This window comes from Struthio camelus, chromosome 16 (assembly GCF_040807025.1).
Source record: "Struthio camelus isolate bStrCam1 chromosome 16, bStrCam1.hap1, whole genome shotgun sequence".
In the NCBI taxonomy this organism is placed as follows: Eukaryota; Metazoa; Chordata; class Aves; order Struthioniformes; family Struthionidae; genus Struthio; species Struthio camelus.
In genome coordinates this window covers 5,634,939-5,653,823 of record NC_090957.1, presented here as the reverse complement: position 1 = coordinate 5,653,823, position 18,885 = coordinate 5,634,939, and the positions used below count along the sequence as shown (strand labels likewise).

The window sequence follows — 18,885 nt, the reverse complement described above, 5'->3', positions numbered from 1 at the left end:
GAGCACTTTGGTCATGGTGAAACCTGTTACCAAGAGGCAAGGACACCATGTGTGCACTTCAGACTAGAGACATGCTGGCATAGATAGCAGGGGGCAGTGCAATGGTGAAATGGGCTTCCCACTCACAGAGCAAACCCTGCAGAGCCCAGGGCCAGCAGGAACCAGAGGTGGGCTGTGCAGGAATGGCAGGAGAGGGCTTTGCTGAGCAAGTGACCTCTGCAGCACCTTGTTCCCTGTGAGAGACTTGAAGCGCTCTCTGGGAAGGCCAAGGTGTGCCTGAGGAAGTCCCTGGGCCTGGACAGCCTGCAAGCCAGCTGCCCTGTGGATGTCATTAGCACAGTCCCTGATGATATCATCTGGGTCTGAGAAGAGGTTCGGGGGAAGGAAAGCTGGAAGATTTATTTAAGAGTGCAGGGACATGAGTGGAGAGCTTGGTGTGCTGTGCTTCGCATTGATGAAGCACACTTGGCTGTAGATGGGGTGGACTTGGCCTAAAGGCAGAGGTGGGATTAAGTTGTTTGGGCCCAGGTAGGAAATCTGAGATGCCCTGGGCACTTCCCCAGCAGCCACTCCAAAAGGGCATGGTTTTTCTGTAGGTCCCACGCTGTATCTGCTCGAAACGTGTGGTTGTGCTGGACACCCCAGGCAGTCAACATGGCCCCTTCCAGCCTCTTTTTATGTCGTTAAGGCAAGTGTCTGCACTCAATTACATTAGCTGTTTGCTCTGTAGGGATCTGCATGTGTCTGAGCTTCATAGTAAGTGGCGAGAGCTCTCGCAGTAGTAGGCATCGAGGGTCATTTCAGATGAGCACCTGGCCCCCACTTGATGCTCTAGAAGGATGTGGTCTCACAGTTGCTCCATCAGAGCAAGCAGGCACCGGCACATGCCTTGGACCACCTCTGTCTCTTCTCATGTCACTAGGTGCTTGTGTGCGGGGGACTGAGACCCACTGCCCATCGCCATTGATTGTAAAGGGAGCTTAGACAAGGAGCGCGCCTGCAGACATCTCTGTTGTGCACATGTCAGCTTTGGCAGAGGGAATCTCACCTCCTGTGAATTTGTGGAGTTCATGGGACTACACACCTGCAGGTCGTGCCATGCAGCTTTGTCCGTGTCCCTGAGGTGCCCAAGTCCCTCTCTGTAACTTCTGGGGCTCTGGGCAATGCAGTGTCAGGGCTTGGAATGAGCCAAGCTGGGCTGCAAGCTGCTCTCCAGAAGGGCACAGGTCTCCCATTGCATCTCCGTATCATCTAGGAACGCCGTGGAAAAGCCACCTAGGTATTAAGGCCATGAAAATGCTGCTGGGCAGTGGGATGTGGGCAGCTGAAAGGAGCCCAGTGTCTCCCTGGCTAGAAGGGGAACGTTGAGACTTGCCTCAGATGCTCGGAGGAAGGGTGCTGAGTGTGTTGATCTGCACTTTGGAAGGGGATTCCTCTGCTCTCAGCAGTGTCATTCCTTTTTAGGGCAACATGGGTGCAATTGTCCTCCACCTCAGAGGTGTGAGCACAGGACAGCTGGGAACAAGACAGATGGACAGGCCAGCTCTCCGCACTCTGCACTAAAGCCAGAGTGAATCCTTTTGCCTCTCAGGAATCCCAGCTGTTCGCTCTGAGTGCAGGAGCAATGCTGAGAATGTCTGTCTCCTCGTGGCAAACTCAGCTGGCACAAACTGGAGCTCAAGCCATGGAGCTCAATGACAGTCCTTCCGAGATGGGTGTGTTATAAAGGTCCGCAGGCATTCACCACTAAGGCAGAGTCAGACTCTTATACGATCGTTTGTTTCAGCTGGAGCTGGGTGCCTCCAAAGAGGGACCCAGAACAAAGACATTCTGGGCTAATTATACTCCTTCCAGTCTTATTTCCCCGCCTGCCAGTGACAGTCTCTTCCAGTCTTCTTTCCTGAGTTGCTGGTCTCTTTCCTTGTAAATGGATTGTGTCTACATCCCAGGACGGTTGCTGTGTTCCTGCTTCAAAGTGCCTTATCTTATCCGGAGGCTAACCGTGACCTCTGTCCATTGTGTTCTGTATGTTGGAGGGCTGATTCTGGCTGCTTCTGCAGTTGTTGCGTCAGCAGCAGCCCACAGGTTCGGTAAAAGCTTCGGCCTGCAGGCTTCAGGGCATTATTTTAAATAAAATAATTACTTATTTAAATGATTTTACAGCATAGAAACAGCTCGAAGTGGGTGCCTCTGGAGAAGGACACCGGACAAAGAAATTCTGGGGTAATTAGACCCCTTACAGTTTTATTTTCCCACCGGCCAGTGAAGGCCTCCTCCAATCTTCTTTACTGAGTCGGTGGTCTCTCCCCTTCTGATTGGTGTCTCTCTCCTTCTGACAGCTCCTGGCCTACAGCCCAGGCTGGATGCCATGTCCTTGTTTCTCCCAGGCCCTTATCTCCTCCAAGGTCAAGCCCAACCCACGTGCATCCCATCTTGTCTCCTGCAGTCTACTTTGTAGCCTCATGAGCTAGTTTTGTATCTTTGTCAGCTAGTTTTAACTGGTTTGGCAGTTACAACATTGGCAAGGTCACATCCTTCGCAAAGTTTCTGGAGTTCAAGGACAGTTCAGCCTTGAGGCCTGCAGGCTTCATCTACTTTAGGCACTGATGCTAAGCAAGAGTGAGACTTATGCGAAGCGGAAGCTAAATCGGCTACAATTTCCTTCTCCAACAGTCCTCCCTTGGTTTCTATGAGCACACCTGCTGGATACATATATTGGGGTAGAGTATTTGTGCACATCATAGAGGAGAATGTGAGGCACTTTTTCTCCCTTTTTTTTTTTTTTTGTGAAGTTTACCTTAGATTAAATGATAGGTTTTTTGACCTCTGTTCATGGAGTGTGCGGGATCTTTCAACTTTAAGAGATGTCCCCAGTCGAGGGGAGATCGCGGTGTAGAGGCGCGTTGTTCCTCAGGAGAGTTCAAATGGCTGTCCTGAGTGATGTCTATTTATACTACGTCCATGATTTGTACCGTTAGCCAAATCAGGTGTGATCTAGCCACGGTGTGTCATATTGGAAGTCACGTGCCTTTCAAATTTCAGGAGGAAGTTTCTCGTTTGCTCCCCAGCGAGGACTTCTCAGCCGGGCTTTCTGCTAGTGACTTTACCACTAGTTGTTTTTATGTGCCGAGGTCATGGTCGATCACTTGGGAAAGTGGAGGGCGAAGGGCCTGCCACCTTTCCCCCCACAACTAGAGTCAAACCCTCCACCTCACAAAGTGGCCGTACAGGAGCCTCTTGCCTCGTGGTATAAATAGACCTCAGTGTCTACTGATCAGCATATATTAATTCAGTATATAACAGCAGGGCTTGTGTCTTTCGCAATAACTACCACACACACAGAGGTGTAGGAGGATTATGAGCAGTAAAGAGAACAATGTTGATGCTAGCAATATCACTACCGGGTGAAGGTTAAAAATTCCTGTTGCTGTTAGTGACCATTCAAAAAGAGTTGATGTTCTTTTGATTTTTCTTTTGTACTGGTTTAGTGTAGAATTGGACTGCAGCTGCTGTTGAGATGTAATAGGAGCTGAGTAATTCCAGTTGCATCCCAGGATCCCAGTAAAGTTACAGATAGAAATCTTTGGGTGATTGCTTGCAGCTACAGCAATAGTATTTATGATTATAAAATGACAAAGGGTTCTCATACAAACACATCAGACAAGGCAATCGAGTTAAATTACAAATTAATGTTTCAGAAAACCAAACAGAGAGAAGCAAAAGCTTTAATCATGCCACAAATCACAAGTCACTTGAAAAGGCGCCAAGGTGTTGCTGGGTTGTTAAGAAAGCCTTACTGCACGGATTTGGTTTGGAGACTCAAGAACAGAGATGCAGCTGTGTTTTTGCAGCCGGGCACTAATTCGTGAAGCACAAAGTATAGGCATTCCTCTTTTTCGATTGTAATCCCGTTCCCAATAGTGCGTTATGACAAACAAGAAGTTACGTTACCATTTTTAGTTATTGAAGGCAGAACACTGAAGGAGATAAGCCCGCCTTAACTAGGATAATCCTTCTGTTAAGCAAACATGAAGATGGTACTGCTCTTTTGGAAGTTTGTCTGCAGCTCTTGAAAAAGCAGGTATCTCCCTAAGAGACAGCATCTCGAAGATGTACACAATATGCTAAACATTTCTCTCTCCTCAGAGTTTCTGGATTCCCCTGTCTCTAGTCATTGTGAATACTGTCCACCCTCCCAAGCTGATCCGCTTGCCTGGGGGCTCCTTACTCCTGGGGGCCTTCTTGGACAAAGGGGACATTCTCTCTGCATACGTCCTACATTGCCACAGAAATAACATTCCGGTCCCTCACTGTCTGCCCATCTTCTCCTGTCCCCTTCTCGTCCTTGCCCTTGGCATTGCCCTAGCCTTCCTCGGCCTCCTCTGTCTCTTCCTCTACCCCTTCCTCTAATTTGCAAGTTCCGTGCTGAAGCTGCTGCTAAGAGATTAGCCTCTTCTTGGTTTTCCTTTTTCCGTTCCTTTGCTTGCTTCCCTTGCTGTTTCTCCTCTCGCCCGTCATAGACCAATACTGCCACGCTTAAAATCCTTTGTGAAGTTTCTCCTTGCCACCCTGGCATGTGCTCCTTCAACTCTTTTGGGCTATCCGGAGCGGCCTGATGGACAAAGACACTAATGGCTAGTGCATCATTCCAATTCTGGAAAGTCCTTCCCCCATAGTTCAACAAGGCTTGCCCTAGTCGTCCCCCAAAATCCCTGGCCTCTTTGTCCAAGCTCTGTCTACGCTCCTGCACTCTAGTCCAATCCACTCCTAATTTGCTACATGCTCTAATAGCTTCTACCAAGTTCCGGAGTCCTGTCTGGCAAGCGACTCTGTCCCCTGCGTTATTGTAATCCCAATTTGAATCATTTGCTGGCTAACGATTTGTGTTTCCCCCAGTCTGTTGTACAAACTTTGCCTCTTTATTAACTATTTTATCATCTCGCTCGTTTGGTCAGAACAACTCTCTCAAGAGCACTTGGGTATCCCGCCAGTTTGGTCAGAACAACTCTCTCAAGAGCACTTGGGTATCCCGCCAGTTTGGTCAGAACAACTCTCTCAAGAGTACTTGGGTATCCCGCCAGTTTGGATTATACCCAGTGCATATCTATTAGAAAACAGCTGAGCGCTCCTTTCCGCATCCTCCCTCAACCTGGGCATTTTGCTTGCCCACAATGCTCAGTCACTCGGACTCCAGGGTTGGCTAGTAAATACATGCAGTACCACGTGAGGGGGGTTAGCTCCCCCCCCCCGCCCCCACTGCACTCGCTTGTAGTGTTGCTGCATTAGGTAAAACATTAGCAACCATAGGATGGAGGCCTGCCACGGGAGGAGGGGAAGTCTGAGTAAGAGGAGGAGAGGGACAGATAGACAGATCTTCGGGAGGCGCCACCGGAGGAGTGTAAGGCGGAGCAGTAGCTCCTGGGGCGTTATTTGGGACACCTATATCTGCTGCAGCAAGAGTAGTTTTACAGAGGGTGCCGTTTGTCCTCCTTGGATCTCGCCGGTCCCACATCCAATTATCCCCACACATACCAATAATCCATTCAGTGAGGCTTTTCATCTTCCAATATAAGCTGTAGCAGAGCTCATTTCTTAGAATCGAAGGATCCTTCCTTGGGTTAACCCCCACATTAATTGTAAGATGGACAATCATCCTGACATAAAGGGACAGCTAACTAGCTAGGGATCGATTTGACTGTAACGGCTTTTTTCTCCTTTTTGTTCCTTTTCCTTTTCTAAATTTGGATGTTTGGAGCCAAGAGGGTGCAATGGTGGTTGGCTACACTGCCATCTGGGGTGCCAAAGTGCTGTGGAAACACTTTGATCCTAGGTTTCCAAGAAGCAGAGCCTCACGCACATCTAGCAGCAAAATTTTATTTCTTGAAATGATGGTGCAGCATAGTAACTGCTGGAGCTGGGTGCCTCCAGGGAGGGACCTTGAACAAAGGAATTCTGGCCTAATTAGACCCTTTACAGTTTTATTTCCCACCTGCCAGGGAAGGTCTCCCCCAATCTTCTTTACTGAGTCTTCTTTACTCTCCTTCTGGTTGGTCTTGGCCTTCAGCCCACACTGGTTGCCATGTCCTTGTTTCCCACAGTCCCTTATCTCCTCCGAGGTCAACCCCAACCCAGGTGCATCCCATCTTGTCCCCTGCAGTCTACTTTTTAGCCCCATGAGCGAGCTGTGTATCTTTATTAGCTGCTTTTAATGGGTTTGGCCGTTACATGCTCAGCAATGATTCTGGAGTTCATGGACGGTTCGGCCTTGAGGCCTGCATGCGCAGGGTAGGCAGTGGCGATAGAAACAGAGCTGCATGTCATACCCCAGCTCTGCCCTTCCACCTGAGATGCAAGCCCTGAAGACAGCAGGGGCCTGCTCTTGCCCTGCGGTGACTGGAGAGGGCAGGGGAGGCCAAAGCTTTTCTCCCCCTTTCCCTTGGCTATTGTGGGCCAGCAGAGCAGTTGACGCTTTGCAGCAAAACCAAAGTGTGTCAGGCCGCTCTACGCTGGCCTGGCATATTGGAACGAGTGGACACCCCGTCCCCCCCAGGACAAGCCAGATTCATGCAGGCAGCAAGTTTTGCCCCTTGCCTTTGGCTCCCTAAAAAAAGAACACTCACTCCGGCTGAGGAAACGGGGCTGTATCTTTGCGGGAAGCCCAACAAAGCCATGAAGCGGTAGCACAACAGGGGCTGTGCTTGAGGAGTCAAGCTGTCCTGGGGCTGCGGGAGATGCCAGCAATGAGCCAGACCTTCCAGCACACTTGTGTGTGTGTGTCCGTGGTGTGCAGCACCATGGCATTGGCACAGCTGCGTCAGCTCTGCTCAAACAGAGTCACGTCCTGGCGGGAGGGTGCCACCTCGCCCACGCTCTCGGGAGCCAGGGACACAGTGCTCCGAGGTGGAATCTTGATGTTCTCCTTGGCACCCTCAGGTTCATGATGGTCTGTGACACCAGGCAACGGACTAGAGGTTCCGCATCATTTTCCAGGGGCTGGAGGGCTGCGAGAGAAAGGCACCGAGCTGAGAACAGACTCCCACCTTTGCAGAGATCCCAGGAATCCCCCCCCAGGCAGGGCCAGCCCCACTCAGCTCTTCCCATGCGGAGGAGGCAGCAGGTAGGACAAATGGATCAGCTGGCACTTGCAGGTCGGCCAAGCCCCAGATGCGCCCCAAATACCCCCTGCTCTCCCCCACATAGGGACACAGAGCCTTCCTCACCTGGGGCAGGCCAGTGAACTGCAGCTCACTTCCCAGCCTCCTCCCTCCTCCCTGCCAGGGCTGCCTGACACAGCGCTGCTCTCACTCACCAGTGCACAGCTCCTGCACCTTCTCCTTCCTCCGCTTCTTCACTTGCTGCCCGATGAGCCCTAGGCAAACACCTCCGCTCACCCCTCATACTCCCCAGCAAGCCCCCAGCAGCACAGCTCCCCTCTGGCCTTGCCAGCTTGGCCATGCAGCCTGCTCCCCTTGGGCAAGGCTGGCCCCAGCCCCGTCCCCACGGTGCAGGACCCAGGGACAGTGGGAGGGACTGAAGACCCTCCTGTGTGCCCGTCTGGGTGGGCAGGCATGGCCCTGGGCTTGTGGCTCACCAATGAACCTCACAGCTGCCTCCCGCAAGGATGCGTCCGGGTTCTCCAGGTAAGGCAGGCTCTGGCGCAGGTGTTGCTCCGCTCTGCTCCTGTCCCTCAGCAGCTGCAGACAGCACAAGGACAGGGGGTTGGCACCAAGCCTCCCCAGAAGGCCAGGCCTGTCCCTCCTCCCAGCTCCGGCCTCCCCTTCTTCCTGTCCACGCCTCCCAGCTAGAAGCTGGCTGGTAGCCAGGTTCAGAGGGAGCAGAGGGCAGAGCGGGGCCTGCGGGTGCTGAGATCCCCGCCATGCTTCTGCCAAGGCCCAGCCAGGCCAGGGGCCCCTTCAGCACCCCAGCGGGCACTTAGAGTAGAGGGCTCTGGGCTGCAGCAGTGCGTGAGGGGCACAGCTGTGCACCCTGCCCACTGGCCATGGCGGCAGGCCTCATCCCGCCGCGGCCCCGGGGGCTTTGGCCACGTCCTTACCACGCACTCCCCGATCTTCCATGTCTCCGCTCTTCTGGCCAGCTGCTTGAGCTCCTCCCACTTGAGGAACTGTGCAGCGCTCACCAGGGCTTCCTGAGAGGCCTGCAGAGCAACAGAGACCAGGAGATGCCACCGCAGCCACGGCAGGACACCCTGGGTCCCCCTCGTCTTGGCAAGGCTCCCAGCCTTTCCCAGCCCCAAATGGCACGACGCAGCGTGCCACTAGGTCTGGCCCTCCCTGAAGGCAGAGGCAGCTCTGCCTTGTCCTTCGGCACACAGGAAGCTGCACCTCATGCTGCCATGCGTTCCAAGGCACACTTGGCAGCAGCCCTTGCCTTGCTGCTCACCTCCACCCACGGCATGTCAGCATTGCTTCCCCAAAACACTGCTCCCTACCTGGGCCACTCTCTGCACCTTGTCACTCATGTGGAGGAAGAGCGGCACCAGGCTCCTCTGTGCATGCTGCTTCAGGTTCCGTTTGTTCTTCCCCACCACAATCTCCAGCAGGTCTTTGAAGAGGAGCATGGAGAGCTCTCGCACTCTGCTGTCTTCCTGCAGGCAGGGAGGAGAGGAGGGGAGGCCTCAGCAACGACTCCAGGAACGGGGCCTGACAAGAGCGTTTGCCGTGGCAAGGCCTCGTCCTCTCCGGGCACAACTGTCCCCCAGCCCGGCCAGAGGTCGGAGCTGAGGACAAGCCTCTGCTGAGGCAGCCTGGACAATGAGGGTTGTCGGCAGCAGCACGACAAGCCTCCCTGGGCTCTGTCTCCCTCTCCCTCTGGAGGGAGCTTCTTGGATTTCCCGAGGCCTCCATCAGGGCCCCCGCACACAACAAGAGGACAGAAAGGGACAGCCCCGCGGCACGGCCTCTCCCTCGCTCTCTAGCCTGCTCCTACCTCTCTGCTCATCGCTGCCCCAGGCCACGGCAAGCGCCGCACACAGTCAAGCACGAGACGCAGCAGCCGAGAGCAGACAGGGGGCTGGTTTGCTCTACTCCCACAGCCCCGGACACCAAGGCCAGCACAGGGCATGGGCTGAGAACCACAGGGCAAAAGGTTTCCTGACATACAGCAGGGCCTGTGTGGGGACGTGCCAACAGGCACGCATGCAGAGGGGCACACAGCACCCAGACCACGCATACGGACCCCCGGACACACCAGCAGAGCCCCGGCTCTCCCATCAGCCTTATGTCATCAAAGCGAGGCAGAAGCTTCTCGGCCAGCTGCAGAACAATCGGGTTGGAGCCCTTCTGTTCCAGGTAGCTGAGGATGTTTCTCAGCAGCATCAGGCTTCCCACACGCACTTCCCTGCAAGCATCCTGCAGCCACTCCATGCTGTCTGGGAGCAGGCTCTGCATTCTCCTTTTCTGTGGGAAACACACAACTTTCTTTGTGGGAAGCAAGGCCAGACACCCCCCCCCCCGCCCGCCCAAAAGTGCTCTGCCTGCTCTTTTCCCATCAGGGCTCAGTGGCCAGGGCCAGGGCTCTGCACACACGCAGGCCTTGGGCACAGAGGCTGCAGTGCAGGGCACAGATCTCCAAGGGGGCCCTCAGCATGCACTGGCCTCTGTAGGGAGCAAAGCTGCTGCCTCAAGGCCCAGGAGCAGCTGGCTGCCTTAGCCCGGCCCTGTGCTCCAGCTCATTGTCCCTCTCCCAGATCTTCCCGCTGGGCACTGGTGCCTTTCTCCTTGTGCAGCACGGCCAAGGGCCTGGCATGACACTCGGGGCAGATGAATGGGGCAGCGGAGACTTGGGAGCAGCTACCACACCTCCGGATTGCCAGCCAAGTCCAAGCCACTCTCTGACCCAGTGTCTCCTGTCAAGCCCCAGGCTGCCAGCATGGCTTCACCCGCCTGCCCCCCTCCTCACCATCTTGGGTCTATTCAACAGGGCCACGAGGCCTCTGAACGCCAGTCTGCGCATCTCCAGGCTCTCACTCTGCGCATAACCCTGGACGAGTGGCAGGACCTCCTCATCCATGTCGGCAAGGTCAGGGCATTCCAGCAGCTGAAATGGACACAGCACTGAAAGACTGGCACAGCCGGCAGCACTGCCCGCAGCGTGCAGCTCTCCATCCCACCCACCATCCAGGGCAAGGGCACCAGGCCCTCACAAAGCTCAGCCCAAACACAGCAGGCATTGTGCAGACACCCCTGGGCCCTGCTCACAGCCCTGCGCCTCACGGCACACTGCACACACTGCTCGCCTCCTCCTCCCGTCCCCTGAACCCTCCGCAGCCTCTTGTTCTCATCCCTTGGAGGAGCAATTGAACACAGACAGCTGCCACAAAGCAGGCACAAAATACAAGTGCTTACGAGTGGTCGCCCAGCAGAAACGAGCCAAGGCCGGGGCTACTAACAGGAGCGTATGCATTGCCCCAGCTCCATTCACCAGCATCACCCCACACGCATGTGCACAAGCGAGCACAGCATTTAGAGGCCCCTCCAGAGAGGCACTGCTTGCCATGAGGCCCACCTCGACAAAGAAAGCCATGACGGGCAGCTGATGAAACTGGTCCTCCCTCCTCAGCAGCCTTGCCAGCTGGCGGAAGATCCAGCGACGCAGGTGACTGGCAGCCCCCCTCATTGCTCTGTCAGAGGCAAGAAGGCAGTGTTGGGCCTCAGCCGAGCAGGCAAACCTCCTCTGGCATCGCTCTGCTTGGCACGCAGCTCCTGCAGCCAGCGGCATTTGCTCATGGAGCACTGCTCTTGCCCTACCACACCTTGCCATTAGAAAGTCAGCGTCAGGCATCATTACGTTCCTTTTGGTGGGAGACCGGAGAAACAGCCTTCCTGCCCAGGCGGCATGGCCTGCCCACACATCCCCTCTCCTGCCTGCTTTGGATTCCTGTGCCCCTGGGCCCTCCCCAGGTTCTCCTGCGCGCGACCCTCTCCCACAGCTCCTAACACCACCTGCTCCCCCAGCAGCTCTCCAAGCTGCGCAGCATGGCAGCTCCCAGGGCCCTTCTGCTGGGCGAGCCCTTGCCACAAGGGCTGAGGCTGCAGCCTCTTTCTTGGAGAAGTGGCGTTCCCCCTCCCCCACCAAGAAGCACATGGGGAGGCACACCCCACAGCCAGGGAAGAGGTGCTGGGCCAGAGCAGGCCGGAAAGGGCTCTACCTGGCCAGCACCACCACTCCCTTCTGCGAGGTGTCCGCATGCAGAAATAGGTCCCAGCCGCCCTTCCTCTCAACAGCCACGGCTACGGTCTCATAGTGGGCGCAGCGCAGCAGACTTTTCATGGCCTGCACGGCGCACCTGCATGCAGAGCAAAGCCCAGGTCACACTGGCAGCCCGGCCCTGCCTCCAGGTGCAGTGCAGAGACAGGGCGAGCGGGATCGAGCACCTGACGTGGCTGGTGGGACGGGACTCATCCCGTTGGCATTCCCTCAAGAAGATATTTGCTTCCTGGTGGCTGAACTCTGCTGTGAAGACCATCTGCAAGAGCAGCGCCAGGAAGAGCTGGGGGAAAAACGCCTTCACCGCCTCTGGGCAGACGGGCTCCCGGATGATCTCACACAGTGCCCTCGTTGCCTGCAGAAAACACTCAGTCACACCTCTCACTCCCGAGCAGTCCCCGGCATGCTTCCACAGCCCTCCAGGTGGGAGGCTCGAGCACAGCCTTGGAGCATGGGAAATGCAGCTGGAGGCCTCAGCCTGGCTGCCTGACCAGGGCCAGCGCCCGCAGGCTCTTGGGCCTCAGCTCCTGGTTGTACACAGTGAGCCTTCCTGCCTCAGCATGACCATCACCTCGGCAGGCTTCGTGTAGCGTGCACGCTCGGCCAGGCTCCCTGTCCCAGGCCGTGCTGCCTGCCCAGGTTTTGCAGGAGCCCTACTCCTGCCCCTCACCTTGCCCCCAACCCGACCCTGGCTTTCCAGCCTGCTGAGCGAGGTCGGCGGATGCAGGGACAGCGTCGGATGGAGATTTCCTGGGCATGGCCAGCCTGGCTGTTGGTGTGCAGAGAGGCCAGGCAGCACTTGGCAGCCCTGTGTGCTGGCACAGTCGGAGGCCTGGCGCTGGGCATGTTGTAGCCATGGGCCCAGGAGAGGTCCCTGCTTGGGGGCACACGGGCAGCGGAGAGGGGGAGGGGGCCCAGGGAGGCAGGCACCAGCCTGGGGGCACGGGAGGCCTCGTCCCCTAACTCACGGCCAGCGGAAGGATGCAGTTGTTGTCCCTGTCGGAGCTGGACTGCTTGCGCAGTGGCCGCTCCTCCAGCAAGCTCAGCAGCTCCCGCAGCATGTCCGGCGCAAGCATCGGCTTATCCATCAGCACCTTCCACATGCTCACGGCAGTGCTGCAGGCCCAGAGCGCCTTGTCAGTGGCACTTCCTTGGCCGCAGCACCGTAGCCTGGGCCAGCCCTGGAGGTCCCCAGCTGTGTGCCAGCCCTGCCCCTGCCCACCCCCTCCTCCCTGGCAGCCCCAAGAGGGTCCTGCCCAGGCAGGCAGCACATGACCAAGCTGAAGCCCCTTGCGCGGCAGGGAGCGTGCAGAGCCGCTGCGCTCTGCGGCTCAAGGCAGGGACACTTGCTCAGCTCTGGCTCCTCAAGGCCTGCTTGAGGCACCAGGGCTGGGAAACGGTGGGCGAGACACAGGGCCCTGCCCCTCAGCCGTGTGCTGGCCATCTGCTTGCCTCTGGCCCTCTTTGGGCCCTTCTCCCCATGGCCAAGGAGCCACTGGAGCCCGTCCAGGCTGACGGGCCCCATACCTGTTGCACAGTGGCGAGCAGTACAGCAGGCTCACGGTCACCTCGCTGGGCTCCAAGCAGGCCAGCTGGCAAAGGGTCTTGTTTAGGGTGACCCGGGCCGACAGCTCCCTCACATACTTGACGTTCCTGTAGAGGCACCTTATGATGCGTGGCACCTGGAAGACACAAGGCGGACGGTGAGGCTGCTCCCAGAGAGCAGCCAATACCCCAGCTCCCACTCACTTCTCCTTCCCTCTCCACCACTCCCACCGCTCCTTGCTGCCTTCCAAGGGGCTCCGCTGCCCACGAACACTGGCTCTCGGCGGGGAAACAGCGCCCCAGAGGGTCGAGCCCCACGCACGCCAGCCCCAGGCTCCTTACATCTTCCAGCACAGAGAAAGCGTCCAGCAGGAACATGGTCAGCATGTGGGAAGCCACCTCCGTATTGTAGGTGCTGCAGTTCCTCATGCCCTCGATGGCTGTGACAATGACGTCTGTCCTTTTGGAAGGCTGCAGGTTTTTCACAAACAGCTGGGGCAGAAAGGACCCAGGAGAGAAGAAATGTCACGCTGCGGGCCGCACTACTGCTGCTTAGCTAAGCAGTGGATGTGGCTCTGGAGAGAGGTGCGGGGCAGTGCTGGCACCGTGGCCCAGGAGAGCCAGGAGCACGCGCTGTGCTGGGTAGCAGCAGCATGGGGCATGTGGCCAGAGGGCCACCAGGGCAAGGCAGGATGCTCGGGAGCAGGCTCACAGTGCACTGGCTCTGCAGGCAACCCTAGCTTGCCGGTGGCCAGCAGGCTGCAGCTGCTGCTGGGACTCTTGGAGCCAAGCCTCTGGCTAGTCCCCCCGCTCAGGGACAGCGGGAGACACAGCAGTGAGAGCAGGGCTGCTACCAGGCAGCAACCAGTACTCTAGGTGCCACTCAGAGCTGCTTCCTTCTCCACCACCACCTCTGCATCAACCCCAAGGCCCCCTCAGCCCCACTCGTTAGGCATCCCTTTGCTCATCCACGTCTCCTCAGGACCCCATGGCCAACAGTCCCAGCAAGGGAAGTGCTCCTCACCCTCATGATCACGCTCATGTTGCTCGTCCACGAAAGGCAGAGCTCATTGTCGGCTTCCCTCTCCTTCTGGGGCTCCACATACTCTGGATCATCCTGCAGCATCGCCCGGCCTGAACAGCAGCAGAAAGACACAGCGGTCAGCAGGAGTCATGCAGAGCTGCAGCTGGCAGACTCATGGCATCAGAGAGAAACCAGCCTGGCAGAGACAAAGGGCATGCCACGAATGGATGGGGAGCAGGATTCCCAGGGAGGGTCGGGGCCTATTCCAGGGCAGAGAAGGGCAACTGCTTCAAAGGGTACCAAAAGCCTCACGGGCTTTCCGGTGCGAAGCCCGACACAAGCCGTAGCCTCTGAGCAGGGGCTGCTGAGCGTTTTCCAGGCCAGTGGTATCCAGGACAGGTACTAACAGCCCGCTCCCCTGCTCCTACATCAGCTGCGCCTCCTGCTCCTTTGCCTCACTGAGCAGAGGGGCCGAGGCAGTGCGATGCCTTCCCCGGCCTTGCCAGCGTGGCCGCGTGCAGAAGCACACAGCCCAGCACAGCTTCTCTTACGTTTTCGCTGCACGATGAATCTGAAGAGGCAATGAAGAGCATCCAAGGCCCCACCCTTGGTCTCCGCATCCTCGTAAGCACAGCAAAGGATGAGACAGCCCACCAGCTGTCCCAGCATCGGCACGGGGATCTTCCCATAGCAGGCAGGGCTCTCATCCACTCCTCCAAAGGGGTGCCACACCTGGGCAAGGCGGGTGGGACAGGTAGAAGGGCTGACGGGAGGCAGTCGCCACCAAAGCCCTGAAGCCAAGACTCTGCCCAGGCATGGATCCCAGCGGAGCCAAAGCTCTCGAGGGCCCTGCAGGCCTTGCCTCCCAAAGCAGCAGCCCAGCAAAGGCAGCACTGCCAGGCTGCAGCTCACATCATGCTCCGCGCGCACTGCTCCCCTGCACAGGGCTGGGGGCACAGCTGGCTCCTGCGACAAAGGGACTGCAGAGAAAAGCCCATGGAGAGAGGGCCAAAGAGCTTTGCTTCAGGGCAGAGCCTTGCTCAGTGCCTTAACCTGTGCCCACGCTTCCCTCCGAGGGACCCCCTGAGCTGCACTGTGCTCTGGGCTGCTGCAAAGGGCCAAAGCGGGGGCTGCACGGTGCTTGGCTCCTTACCTCCAGCGAGGAATAGTTGGCCAGCAACTTGCTCAGCCTCCCAATCCTCCCCACGGCCCTCTCACGCACAGCTGCTCTCTCCGTCTTGGTGAAGGGCAGCAGCATCTGCAAGGAGAAAGGCTACTGCTCTGCCCGGGGAGCTGACGCCCACTCCAGCAGAAGCAGCTCTGCTAAGCGCCTGCCTGCAGTCCTACAGTGCACCAAGGCTTCCTCGGAGCTAGAGCCAAGCCTGGAATGGCCTTCCTGCCCCTACAGGCCCCAGCCTGCAAGGCCCACCTTGCCCTCAGGCAGCCAGCCACACCTAAGCCCCCTCCCAGCCTCTGCTCCTGGCCATGCACATGGCCCCGGGTGCCCTCTTCAGGATGGCACGCCTTTCAGGCCACACCTTCCCTAGGGGTCTGCAGTGGGCAGCCTGGCCTCCGGCCTCCTGGCATGGCAGAAGAACCAAGCTTCCGGGCTCGGCTCCCCTTGCAGCACGGGCAGCTCCCAGTGGGTCTCTGCCCCATTCCGATCTGGCAAGGAAAGCACAAGGCACGCGGAGGCAGGGGGGCAGCAGCACCAGCTGCCATCAGTGCAGTGCCTAGAGAAGAAGGGTGACATTCCTCCCACTGCTTTGGTGCAAGGAGAGCTTTGGGGGCAGAGGTGGCCCAGGAGTGCTCATGGGGGCAAGGTGTTCCCAAGAGCCTGGAGGATGTTTGGGGTGGGAAGGGACTTGGGCTGTAGCCAGGGGACACTGGGCTCACAGAAGAGCCCAGTGGGGAACCTCCGCTCACCCAAGCGAGAAACGCCCCCTGCCTGCAGCGTGCTGCCTGTACATGGCACTCGGGGGGGGAATGTCCACTCGAGGGTGTCACTTCCCTCTGGGCTGAGGAACAGGCCCAATGCAGCCCACTCTTTGCAAATGCCACACCTGCAAGATCTTCTGCAGCTCCAGGAGGCTGGAAGTGGCCGACTTGAGCACCAGCACCTCCAACATGTTGTCCATGGCATCGAGGGTCTGCAAGGAGGACAGGGGGCTGTGGCATTCCTTCCCCACTGCCTCTGACCCACAGCAGACTCAGTTGAACCCCTGCTGCCCAGCGAGGACACCCGCTGCCCTGCACGGGCCAACGAGAGGCCTCAGGGCAGGAGATCTGTTGTGCACGGACCAGCCCCTGGGCACTGCCCATGGCCCAGCCCACGGGAAGGGCATGAAGGCAGGAGGGTGGGAAAACAAAGCTGAGATCCTGCCCAGCCTTGGAGCTGACAGTCACCTCTCAGCACAGCGGAGCCAGGGGCAAGCCCAGAGGGGCTGGCGGGCTCCCTGTAGCTCACCCAGCACCTACCTTGGAGTAGAGGGACATGTCCACGGTCTCCATGTCTTCTCTTGGAGGAAGCAAGAAGACACTCTTGAAGCAGGCATGGAGAAGGCTGCTCTTTTTGCCCTCCAGAACCGGCTCCACTGCACTGCAAAGAGAGAGCGAGAGAGAGAGAGAGATGCCTGTTGGACACTGGTGCTGGGAGCAGTGCCTGGATGCCCTGGGGAGGTGGCTGTGGGCCGCTGGGGCAGGAGTCCCCCGGCTGCTACAGAGAGCACGTGAGGGAGCCCTGCAGGGAGGCACCTCCTCCCTCCATGAACTGGCCCAGGGCCAGAGGAGAGCCCAGGCAGCTAGGCCTCCCCCCTTCTCTACCACCTGCCTCCCCTTCTGCACCACAAGCCAAGGGGCCCTGGGGAGCTGCAGCAGGCAACCCTCTGCCCTCCCATCTGCCCTACTGACAAGCCTACTGACAAGCAAGGGGAGAGCAGAAGCGCAGCAGACAGCACCGCCAGCCTCCTCCCACCATGGTGCACACCTCCCAGCCAGGGACGGTGCCATCAGGCACATGCTGTGCACAGGTCCTGGCCAAACCAGGGGCTCTGCTAGCTACCTCATTGCCGTGATAGCAAGCATGGCTTGCTGGCGCACCGCTGTGCCCAGGCGCTCCAAGGGCTCCTCTTCCAGCAGCACCTGCACAGCACAACCGGCAGTCAGCGCGGCAACTGCCATCACCCAGCACCAGCAGACCCAGGGCCCAGCTGGCCTTGCCCCTGTCCTCACACCTGCTGCCTCTCCCCTCACCTCGATATGCTCGGCCAGCTCGTGTCGGCAGCAGAACACCTCCAGGCCCCAGGACAAGGTCTTGGCGCTGCTGCCTCCACAGAGGGTGCCGATGGACGCTAGAAACTTCAGCTTCTGCGCCTCTTGCTGACAGACGGGGAAGAGAGACAGAGTGAGTGCGAGAGGGGACAGGAAAGGCCAGCAGGACCAGAGCAGCCAGGGGGCTGCAGTGCTGGGCGGGACCCCGGACGGCAGCAGCTCTGCACAGCCAGCACCTCCCCAGCAGCCTGCCAGCAGACATGGGCGGACCCGCAGGGAGACCCAGGCACAGCCCCCATGGAAACGGCTGCACTTACCTGTTCTCGGCCACCCACAAAGGCCTGGATGAAGTCCAAGGCTTCCTCATCCTCTCTGGACAGCTCGGACCAGCTGCTGATGGAAAACCTTGCACCTGAGAAAGGAAGAGAGCCGGGAGCACTGCAGAGATGGAGGGCAGGCAGCAGAGAGCCGCGCAGTGAGCTCTGCCCGCCGGCCAGCCATGGGCCTGCTCCCGGGCACGCAGTCTCCCCCAGGCTGCTCAAGGCTGCACAGTGCCCAGCACATGGGCTGCCCTGCTGCAGCCAGCCAGCCAGGGCAAACCTCAACCGCACCAGGCTGGGGAACGTGCTGCCAGACGGGCAGCATCCCTCCTCCTGCCACGGAGCTGCCGCTCGCTGCCCGTCCCAGGCAGCAGGAGCTGCGTCCATCTGCGCTCTCCCTCCTGGGCGCATGCTGCGCTGGGGCCAGCTCCCAAGCCCCGAGCGGGCCCTGGCATCCGGGCACCGCTGTGCCACCACCCCGGGCACCCCGACACCACGTGCTGGGGACATGGGAGCCCGGCGCAGAGCAGGGTGCGCTTCCCGGCCCTCACCCCAGCCCGGCCCAGCCCCACGGGGGCTCACTCACCTCTCCGCCACGCCTGGGACTCGAACCCCTCCAAGGGCCTCGAGGCAGAGCTGCTCTCCTCGGCAACCCTGTCCTGCTCCTGGGATGCCCGGCGCGGGCAGCCGTACTCCTGCTCCCAGGCCACCCGTGGGCGGCTGGGGGGTCTCTCCGCCATCCTGCGGCACGGAGCAGAGGCAGGAGGGGGACACTTGTTTAATGCAGAGCTGGGGAGGGTCCCCATGGGGGTGGGGGCAGCGCAGTCAAAGGTCCCCGCGCCCGTCCCGGCCCTGGAGCCAGCTCTCCTGCGCCTCAGCCCCTGCCGCAAGGTCCTGCCCCCGCCACGGCCGAGGGCCCCCGCAGCCCCGTGGCACTGCCGAGCCCGGCCCCGTCGCTCTCACCCGCAGCAGGAGCTGGCAAGGCCTCGGCAAACGCCTCGACTCCGCGGGGCTGCCGGGGCGGCAGGGAAAGACGCGGCTGCGCTCGGGGGCTCCTCCTCGAGCTCCACGCGCTCCTGCCCTCTCCCGTCGCCGTCCGCCCGGACACTGCCCGCACCTGACAGCGACGCCGGTGTCACAACGGGGGGGGTCACAATGGCCCCGCCGGGGGCGGCTCTGAGGTCACCTCTGCTGCGCGAGCTGCTCCAGCAGCAGCAGCCGGCGCCGCCAGGGGCTCCAGGGCCGCAGCGCGGCCGCCCCGGGCAGGAGGGAGCTGGGGCAGGGCAGGGCGAGGCAGCTCGAGGGGCCGCGCGCGGCTCCGCATGGCCAGCTCCCTCCTCTTTCATCCCCGGCTGCCCACGCCTGGCCGCACTCACCTGCTCACCACTAACCACCAGCACCACCTCAAAACCTGACCCCACCGTACCTCTTGCCCCAATCCCCTCCTCTCATCCCTCACCCCAAACTCTAACCCTCCAGCCACAACCCAGACTTCCAACC

The 18,885-nt window shown here is 59.1% G+C and overlaps 1 protein-coding gene across 1 annotated transcript in view; it reads right to left on the bottom strand.

The window, feature by feature from the left end:
- Positions 1-18,885, bottom strand: part of LOC138061270 (maestro heat-like repeat-containing protein family member 7) — a 114,771-nt gene that overhangs the window by 95,505 nt on the left and 381 nt on the right. The window contains exon 2 of the mRNA XM_068910332.1: positions 18,349-18,658. The gene's annotated coding sequence lies outside the window, so the exon portion shown is untranslated. The remainder of the gene's footprint in view (positions 1-18,348; positions 18,659-18,885) is intronic.